This window comes from Nannospalax galili, unplaced genomic scaffold, assembly GCF_000622305.1.
Source record: "Nannospalax galili isolate Female #2095 unplaced genomic scaffold, S.galili_v1.0 scaffold128, whole genome shotgun sequence".
NCBI classification, from domain to species: domain Eukaryota; kingdom Metazoa; phylum Chordata; class Mammalia; order Rodentia; family Spalacidae; genus Nannospalax; species Nannospalax galili.
In genome coordinates this window covers 688,306-698,780 of record NW_008360322.1, presented here as the reverse complement: position 1 = coordinate 698,780, position 10,475 = coordinate 688,306, and the positions used below count along the sequence as shown (strand labels likewise).

The 10,475-nt window shown below is 34.6% G+C and overlaps 1 protein-coding gene across 4 annotated transcripts in view; it reads left to right on the top strand.

The window, feature by feature from the left end:
* Jakmip2 (janus kinase and microtubule interacting protein 2) overlaps positions 1–10,475 on the top strand; it is a 187,975-nt gene that overhangs the window by 506 nt on the left and 176,994 nt on the right. The gene's annotated exons all lie outside the window — the stretch shown is intronic.

Sequence of the window (10,475 nt, the reverse complement as noted above, 5' to 3'; positions counted from 1 at the left end):
GGGGGGGGGGCGGGGGGGTGGAGACAGAGATGAGGATGGAAGGAGAGGAAGGTTGTCAGGAAGAAGAAATGAGAAGACATCTGCTTGTGTTTAAAAAAGAAATGGTGTTTTGATTTTTATCACAAACTGGCTCATAATAGCAGCTCAGACACCTGAATCCTTTCCTCGCAGGCTTAGCAACAAAATCAGGAGGTGGAAAAAGAGCTAACAACAAGGAAAGGGTGTTGTTGAAAGCAATCGTTTCATTTGCAGGTCTCACAGACAGGGTTGGGCCTCCCCTCAAAAACACATTTGGTGCCTCAACCTTCGTGGCCTAATTATAAGGTGATTTTGCTTATATTTCTTCGTTGCTAAGGTGGTACCAGAATTAGGCATTCTGTTTCACACTCTAACGTGTTCTTGCTGAAAGACCATTTTCTAGGTCCAGTTTCTTTTTCATTATGTACATTTAATTGTGTATATATACAATCTATGTATATACACATATATGCATATGTTACTTTACAGGTGTGTTGCATTTATGACGTGCAGAGAGTGCTTGATTAACTGTCCTTCTTATGTGTTCTCAATGCCTTTGCATGCTTGAAAGTAATTGCATGTTTCAGGAACTATGCTTCTGGTTTGTACTGTTATTCATGGCTTCTTTGGATTAATGTGAGATTTATTCTCGTTATTGTCCCTTAGTTTCGTTGTGGCCAATTAAGATAGATGCATATCATTTGCTCTATATTGTAGAGCTAGGTGCCAATTGATTGCTTGACTATTTTTAATTGGGTTTATGGGCCTGTATTGAGGACTTTGAATTTACAATGATGGGAAAGGGAGGTTGCTTGCAGTGTTAATGACATACAGCATCTTCTGAAATAAATGTAGAAACAGATTGGTTTTCTTGAAATTCCACCCCAGCCTTTTCATGTTGGTACCATGTTTCCCAGCTCAGCACAGCTGAGCTGGAAGGTGAGATATGTTCCTTTTATTTAATTGTGCTGATATTTGCTGCTCATTCCTTCAGTATCCACCACCATTTTATAGTTTTTTTCTGTTCCTGCTTCTGTAAGTGATTAAGTAGGATGCTTTTAAAAATGTAGGTGTTCTCAGGGATGCTAGGCTAGCCATTTCTGAATTAGCCTGCTCATACAATGAAATGAAAAGGAGTGAGCAAAGCTTAGCAGGAGATTATGCGACTGTAGCTGAAATGGGGGCAATTGTAGTTTATAAATGCTTACTGGTGTTTGCTTGACCTTTTATTATGCTAAGGCTTTAAGGCAGCTCAGGAGACTAAAGATGCATGAGACTGGAGCACACAGGGCTCCATTACCAACTTAGAAAATGGATTTCATTGAACTAAAGCCAGAAAAATCCTTTCAGGTAAAAGTGTATTAGCAATATTGCATGTAACACAGACATGAATTGTATCTATCAAGCTTCTCCAATATCACTGCTATTGCAAATATATTTTGCAGTGTAAAATGAAAGCTTTTTTTTACCTTAATCTTGTATTGTTTTTCATACTTCTCTCTCTTTTATCATTTTATATTATTGAATTTATAGTTTTATTTCTCTTAGAATAATTATACTATTTGGTTTATAGATTGGAACAATACTCCTTAGTGACTTAATCTAATATCATTATGGCATACATGATGCAGATTTACAACTCTAAAGTCTTGCAGCCATGTGTCTAATTATAACAGCTGTATAAAGTAGGGCAGGGAATCAAGTACTGGGCTCGTGTGTCATTTCAAAAAATGTATAATATGCTTTCTCTTGAATCTTTAACCATAGCTTTTGACTTTCAAAAACAAAATTTCAGATATAGCTACAATAAATTTTAAAAAGTTAAGATATAGGGTAGTTGATCCTGTTTCATAAATTAAAATCATATACCTTGGCACTTTGTTTTTATTTCCTTCCCACTGAATGTGTATATTGTTTTTAGGCAGAGCTGGTACATTTTGAACAGAAGTATATCTCCATAGGTCATAGCTTAGAAAACTTATTTTGGTAGCCAGTTTCAGACTTTGGACAAGACTGCATCTCTGAAGAAAGGTAAAGAAACTGGGATGGTTTATTCTGGAGAAGAAGAAACTGAGAGTTAGCAATCTTTAATTTCAGATAAGATTCTGGTTTATGTAGGATATTCCTTATTGCTAATTTTTGGAACCTGAAATATGGTCAATGGACTTCAACTTCATGGAAAGAATTAAGATTAGAAGCTCTTCACAGTAGGTGTGAATAGTCATGGGCACAGCAAGATGAGGCATGCACTCTCCTGTCATCCAAACCTCTCAGTGTATGACCCAGATAGGCATCTGTTTGAGATGGACTGTACGATGGGATGTTCTTCCTGACAACACAGCTAGCTTGTCCCACAGTAACTTATCATTTGATGAGTGTGGCTAGGTTGTTTAGCATCAGATACTTTACACTTGTGTTTGTAGAGTCCATTTTGTAATGGATTTCTAATGACCAAATCTGGACACTTTTAAAGAAAATGATTAATCGTCTATCTGGAGAAATTTCTATGTAATCTTGTCAGGATGCAGAAATTAGCCTGTTTCTGAGTCTTTATCAGCAACTTTATGGAGTGTGATGTTGAATAACTATTAAAGTTGCTCCATCTTTTATGGATGATTTTGAAAACTATAGTGTTTCTATTGGAGTCCAGATACAAAATCATTCAAGAACTATTAAGGTGATTAAGAAAAAAGTATATGAAGAAGATATGTATTGTTTCAATGTGCTGTTTAAATAGATTATGAAGGAAAAGTTAATTTCCCTTTTCCCAAACAATGGCTTGAAATGACACTCTTTTTGGAATATTAAAATTAAATATTTTTACCAGTTTTACATTTTTATCTAAGCCTTTATTAAATGTATTATAATTAAACCCACATTTAATTTACTGCTTTGTGATAGAATATTTCCTATTACTTCCAGTGACCTCAGAACATATTGTAATTTTATATGCTGTGATTCTTCTTTGGGTTGGCTGGAGGTTGATATTTGGAGAGTAAAAACCAAATCTGGAGTTCTCATTGATCTGTGAAAAAGGGTAATGACTTTTTCTTCTCAAGGTAGGAACTTAAGAGATAATCAAATTATCTTGGAAGTTTCAACATAACTCAATAATTATCATTAAAGTAAATAAACTAGGCTTATATTTGATCATTTATCAGAGGTATCAGTTAGAATTACCCCAATTTACACATCTCTTTCATTCCATTAATTAAAATGTGTTCTCAAACAGAATGACTAAATTTACTAAAAACTATTTGTAGAGATCTTATATGATTAAAAGAATTTGCATATACTAGCAACAAAAGCTTTCCTTGGAGGATATAAGTTACACACATGTGAATTAGTTAATGAAGAAACAACATAGCTGTAATTAGTACTACCAATTCACTTAATATCAATGCAATCTTTCATACTTTTCAAAGTCACTAATGTTTTATTCTCAACATTCTATCATGTCATTAAAGGTTTTTTTTTTTTTTTTTTTTTAAAAAAAAAAGATATTGGTAAGTGGAAAAAGATTCAGGGAGGCCAGAATTGTCCAAATTTGTGCTTGGTAAACCATCTAACAGAGGTTGCATCCCAAGTCTTATGAGTACAAATCTGCCATGTTTAAAAATGTAATAAATTAACTTGAAGACTTGACTTATAAATATAAAATGTCCTAAATCTGCATTTGTAGTTAATTTTATTTGGAATTTCATTTGAATACATCTAATTTGATTTTTGACAATTTGAGTTGACAAATGGTTTAAGTGTGTTTAAGAGATCTTCTAAAAGAAACAAAAACAATGACACAAAAATGTATTAAAGAAAATCCAAATCCAAGGTTCTTGATATTTCACAAAAGCATCATAGCATTCACCCAGGTGAAAAACAAGAACTTCAGTGGTTGGAAATGCAAAATGTTGTCTTAATTTCTAATGACACAGATTTTGGGAAGTAACATTGTTTTCCTTGCACTTAGAACCAAGTTAAGATTCCCATGGGTCCTGGACTGTGAAAAAAGTTATATCATCTTTTAGCATCTCTCCAACTACATGTTCTTAAGACAAAATAAATTATATTCTAAGTGTTCCTAAATTTGATAACTGATATTTTCTTGGATAAATACTTTTCTATATTTTAAAAATAGCAAATGTCAAATATTTTTTCTTAAAATATTCTAGTGTGTGTGTGTGTGTGTGTGTGTGTATGCATTTTTTTTTTTACATGAGACAGGGTCTTGCTATGTAGTTTTCGATGGAGGGAAAAGATAATATGTAAAAGGAAAATGAAAATAGCCCATAAGTTTACCATTAAGAAATCATTTCCATTAACATTTGAGACTATTTCCCTTTCCATTTTTTCCAAACACACATAGAAACACACTCAGACATAATTTCACAAATGGTCTATACTCTAAGCATTGTTTTATATTTCTTTTATTTTATAGGTGGTAGGCATCTTTTTATGTTAGTTTGCCTCTAATAAATCATTTATCTCTTTTCTTGATAATTTCAAGTTTTTTTCTACTTAGGAGTCCTTACACTTTGGTTTCAAATACTTATTATATATGGTAGATCCTGCTTTGTTTACAGCAGCTATGAGCCAGGCATTATTCTAAGAAATATGAGCACCATTATCCTACCTGCCACTGGATCTTATAAAGAGTGTTAAATTAACCTTGGTCCTCTCTATTTGCTGATAATGAATGGGTGTTAAACCCAATTCAGGGAAATAAATCCCTGCTTGAATCACTAGGAGATGCAGGACCTATGGGCATCAACAGAAATTGCAAAGAAAATCAAGAATAAATCTCTTTCAGAGTCACGTTAATTTCTTCAGTGTGATGGTGCAATATACTGTAATTTTAACCTCCCTGACCATCCCAGATGTTTTATGGAAATTTATTCAAACAACATACATTATCTGTCACAAGACTTCCCCAAATAAACCAATGTGTGTATTTACCATTTTTTCCTCTGTGTTCACTACACACATATGTTTGCATATACAGTAAACAGTTTTCCAGTGAAACTCTAGTCATCTACCATTCTTAAACTTGATTGGTTCCATTCCTCCTACACTTTGAGTCTGAATAATATAAATGGTGGATTTCTTTCAATACTTTGAGTTTGAACTGCAAATATAATTCATTGTGGATTTTCTACCTATACATTGGATTTTTCCATGCACACTGGAGAGTTTCCTTTATAGCACATAAGAAAAGCTGTAATTTTACAACTAGTTTTTCCTTCCCTTTACTAGATTATAAGTTCTATGAACCAAAACCTTAAGTGTCTTGTTCACTGATTAATGAACTATTCTTTATCACATATGTGCCCGATAAAGGCTGGGTGACTGGCTGACTGACTGATGGATGGATGGATGGACTAACTGGAGAGTGCCCTGGAAGGTCCCTGATCTATGATTACAGAGCTATGATTACAGAGATTTCCTCTGTAAATTCCTCTCATCTTTTTACATTATCTGTAGTGTTGAGATATTGCCCAGTGTCAGAACACGTACCTAGCATCCACAAGGCCCTGGATTTGATCACCAAAATAAACAATCTGTAAAACTTAAAATATGTTGCATTCATATGAATAATAGTCCTCAGGGTGCAGCTAAGAATTGGAAGGTGAAAATCGTATTGTTAAAGCTACAAAGCACATTTAGTAATCCATCATGAAAGATCAGATCGTTCACTGCATGCTGTGGCATAACAAAGGCTGTGAACACTTCTGTGTCTGCTTTTATTTCCCTTCAGAGACTGAACTGCAGGGTGAAATGTGACAGCATTAAAGCTATGTCTTTTTTTGTTTTGTTTTGTTTTTTTGAGACAGGGTCTCCCTGTAGCCCCAGCTGGCCTGGAACTCACTTTGTAGACCAGACTGGCCTTGAACTCATAGATATCTGCCTGCCTCTGCCTCTCAAGTGCTGGGACTAAAGACGTGCACCACCACGCTTGGCTTTAAAGCTATGTGTTTTTAAAAAAAATTATTTAACATATATGAATGTTTTGCCTGCATGCATGCATATAAGTGCACTCTTGTGTGTAATGCCCACTGAAGAAGGTGTTGGATCCCCTGGAACTGGGGTTAAGGATAGTTGTTAGCCACCACGTGGGTGCTGGGAACTGACTGAACCCGGAACCTCTGCAAGTGCAGCCAGTGCTCTTGACCACTGAACCATCTCTCCATCCTCAAAGCTATCCCTTTTAATTTGCTGTAATTATTTTAAAAAGTTAGTAATTTAGTTATTACTGGCATCTATTTATGTGTACACATTCACATTTCTTTTATTACTCTAGAAAGCCAATCAAATTTCTAATCACAAAATGTTCTTTATTATTTATATCCAAAAAGAAAGTCAAGACAGAAATGTATGCCACTCCAAAAATTAAGATTGCATTCTTTCTGCTTTCGTGAAGGTTTTGAAGTGAAATGTAAAGAGAGTTGATTTGGAAGAGAGGGTTACATGTGGCAGACATGGACACATACTTCAAACTATTGGAATCAACCATCTATGCTGGTGGGAGCCTATCCTTCCAATCCAGTGAAACATATGGAGGAAGAAAAAGTCCTTGCTGTTTTGTTTAGCACGTAAGGGTAATGACATTCATTGAAATTCTTGGAACTGTGGAGTTTAATTCTAGTTAAAATATACTAAAAGTGGGGCTGGAGAGATGGTTCAGTAGTTAAGATTTGTGGCTGCTCTTGCAGTGGGGCTGGAGAGATGGTTCAGTAGTTAAGATTTGTGGCTGCTCTTGCAGTGGGGCTGGAGAGATGGTTCAGTAGTTAAGATTTGTGGCTGCTCTTGCAGAGGACCCGGGTTCAATTCCCAGCACCCACATGGTGGATAGCAACAGTCCATGACTCCAGGTCTAGGGGAATTCAGTGCTCTCTTCTGACCTCCTCAGGCATTGCATGACACAGGTGCATTTGCATACATGCAGGGAATACACTCATATGCATAAAAATAAAAATAATAAATAAAATATTTTTTAAAATATACTAAAAGAACAAAATCGTTTAGCTGACACTATCTGGTCAGAAAACAACTTGGTATTATTTTCAGGAAGGAATTTTGCTGAGATTGTTATGCCTAAAAAAGCCGGTGAGCCAGTGAGCACGTGTTTAAGAAAAAACAAGGTGATATTTTCATCCTGCCTTCTGCTTCAAACTGGAGATATTCCTCCTGGAAATAACTTTCCAGTATAAGCACCTTAAAAATGTAAACCCAGCAAATGTTTCTCACCCACATTCCTTATCTAGTTTCCCTATGCAGTGTTTCATAGAGAGAGGTACCTTCCCCAGAGACTGATTCTGTACTCAGCATGAATCCATATTAAAGACCCTACATGAGTGTTCAGGTTAAATGTATCCAATTTTAACATATTGTCCAAGACAAAAGAGTGATAGGATTTTAAAGGTCAGAATACTGGTGGAAACAATTAGAACTTTTAAAATGAGTATCATTCTACAAAATCTAGGCTACCATGTCACCCTTCCAATAAGCGATTACATGATGACCAAACTGATTAATGATCACGTGTGTGTGCATGTTTGTGGTGTTGCCGATGCTGGTGGGGATGTGATTAAGTGCAGTGTTGTACAGGTGGTAGACCAGTAATTACCACTGAGCTACATCCATCTCAGCACTCAACAATTGGTTTTTAAAAAATATTTTTATTCAGTTTTCATGTATTTCACATAGTAGGTCTTAATCAAATTTAGAACCCCCCCATCTGCAATTTCCCACAGCCCCCCCCCCCAGATTTCATGCATTCTGTCATATATGTTAAGGCATATCCTGTCAAGCATTTATGACAATTGTTTTTTATAGAACAATAACCAACTTAGAGAATTTGTTAAAAATCTATGCTGGGAATTCATATGCGAATTCACAATTTGCAAAGTTAGCTAACTAGTTACGAGAAAGAGAGAACTAGAGTATTTGAAAACATGTATTATAGACTCCAAACTTCCTTCCTAGGAAGTTCCTATATAATTCCAGTTACAAAAATGGATAATCTGAATTCAGTTTCTGGGATTTCACTATCATCTACCCTGATCTACTTACCTAGAGCTAAAAGTCAAAAAAACCCTCTCAACTCCTCTGGCTTTTGTCTCTATTAGGCAATAATTTAAATAGCAACTAATAAACCATGAAGTAGATTTATATTTCAGAGAATATTTGGGTGTTTGTTGTTATTAGAGAAAACTTTTGAATTTTTATTTTTATTTGTTAATTTTTGTAGTGCCCAGAATTAGGCATGAGGCCTTGCATGTGTTAACGGCATTTTAACATTGAACTCTATCTTCAGAAACAACTTCCTCTTATTTTTAAAGCACTTCATTTAATGAAATCACCTATAATATTCAGAATTTATAGTATTTTGTTCCAGATGGACAAAACTTTAGCAAAAATTAAAAATAAGTCCTATATTTTGAAAAATGTGGTGCATGTCTTTAATCCTGGGAGGCAGAGGCAGGTGGATCTCTGTGAGTTCAAGGCCAGTTTGGTCCACATAGCCAGTTCCAGGCCAGCTGGAGCTATAAGGAAAAAAGACAAAAAAAAAAAAAAATACGTGGAGTTGACAAAGTACCTCTTTCCCTGGTTAATTTTAAACAGAGGCAATGACTTGCCGCTCTTACTGTCTTTTTAACTAGATAATGCACATTATTTTAGGTCTGTAAGGTGTAATGCTATACTCAGAAACCAAAGAAAGGAAAACATCTTCCTGAGGCAAGGGAAATTGATTCTTCTATCACCTATATGGCCTTTGAGTTTTAAGTCCATTTTTAAAAGGACCTAGTATCCAAATTCATGTTAGAACCATACTCCATTTGTTCTAATGTTCTTATAGCAGAAGATTGGATTACATATGCTGTCTAGTCTCTCGTGATTATGGCATATGATTTTTCTGTCATTCATTGTCTGTGAAACCAAGCCTAAGTGATTTAGTCAAAAATCCTGAAAGGCAGCAAAGAGATCAAGTATGTATGTCTAGTGGTTCACTCATCATTTGCTTATGAAATTCCCTAAAATTTGAAAACATTACCTGTCTATATTTATTTTGTATAATCCTATTGCTTTGAACATTGATCTTTGACTGGATAGTTAACTGTAATCTAAGCAGAATTGATCCATTCTGAATTTATATGGTGCCGTCTCAAACCACATTCTCCATGTAATTAAAGGCTGCACAACCATCCAAAGGACAGTTATGACAGTCAGTGCTGAGGGAATACAGTGTTTAGGAAATGAACTTCCATAAAGAAAACCTCTCATTACATCACTCTAAATATTGTTCCATAGTCATACTAAACCTTCTCTACTTGGAAGAAAAATCTGCAGGTTAGAAGATTCTGTATAATTCAAGTAAAACAATTTATCCCAATAACAAATAAGATAGATATGACTACCTTTCTAACAAGCATCTCTGATGTTCTCTAAATAGAATAAGCACTCAACAGTAAAACAACTAATTTTTTGTGTGTTGCTCAGATAGGGAGAAAAAAGTTAAATTCTTTGAGAACTTATTTTTTGTCTTTATGCAAATATTTTCATGTAATTTTTTTCTTCTTTTTAAATTGTTTGTCCCTCTTTACAAATCAAGTTCATGGGACAAATTATTTGTGACCTATAATGACTGTTAAATTCAGTGCTGCTCTATAAACATTATATTATACAAACATAAAAATATTCAGTGATATAGGAAAACATTACAATATTCTTCTTGGGCTTAAAACACAATTCAAAATTCAAAAGGTATAATTTAATCCCAATTTTATAAAGAAGGAAAATTGTACCCAAGAGACGTATATATGATCAAAATAATATAAATCATCATAATAACAAGAATGAATTGTTGATGGTAAGAACATTCTTCTCCACATTTTCTATGATTTTTACATTTAATGACATACATTTTACATGTCTAATTAATAAAATTGTATAAAATATTTTAAAGGAAAGATTTTATTGTTACATTTTCTAAAGCATCCACAAGCCCAAATATTTGACTGTAGAGAGTAAATGCAAGGATTCTGGGAAATGGAAATTTTATTCGTTCTAGGTCACAAGTCTCCAACCTGGTTCCTAAGGACAGCCACAGTGCTCCTGGTGATCCACAGAGAGGGGAGAGGACAGGATCCAGAATCTACAGGAAAAGTTCATTAGATGTCTTCATAAGGTTGTGAGAAAAAGATCCTGTCTCAAACATAGCTACATAGCTTCAATCCCAGTGATGTATTTTATGTGATATCTGTATGTCAAAACACATAACTTCTTTAAAACTAAAAGTTCCAATTTTCATGTAGTTCTTCAATCTCCTTTTCATTAGTCACATGATTTTTGTTGATAGCAGTTATTGGAACCCTTGGGCATAAAATAGAATCCCAGTGCAGCCCTTGGTAGCTTACTTATAATTCGTTTTTAAATTTTTACATTTATTTATTCATTGAGAG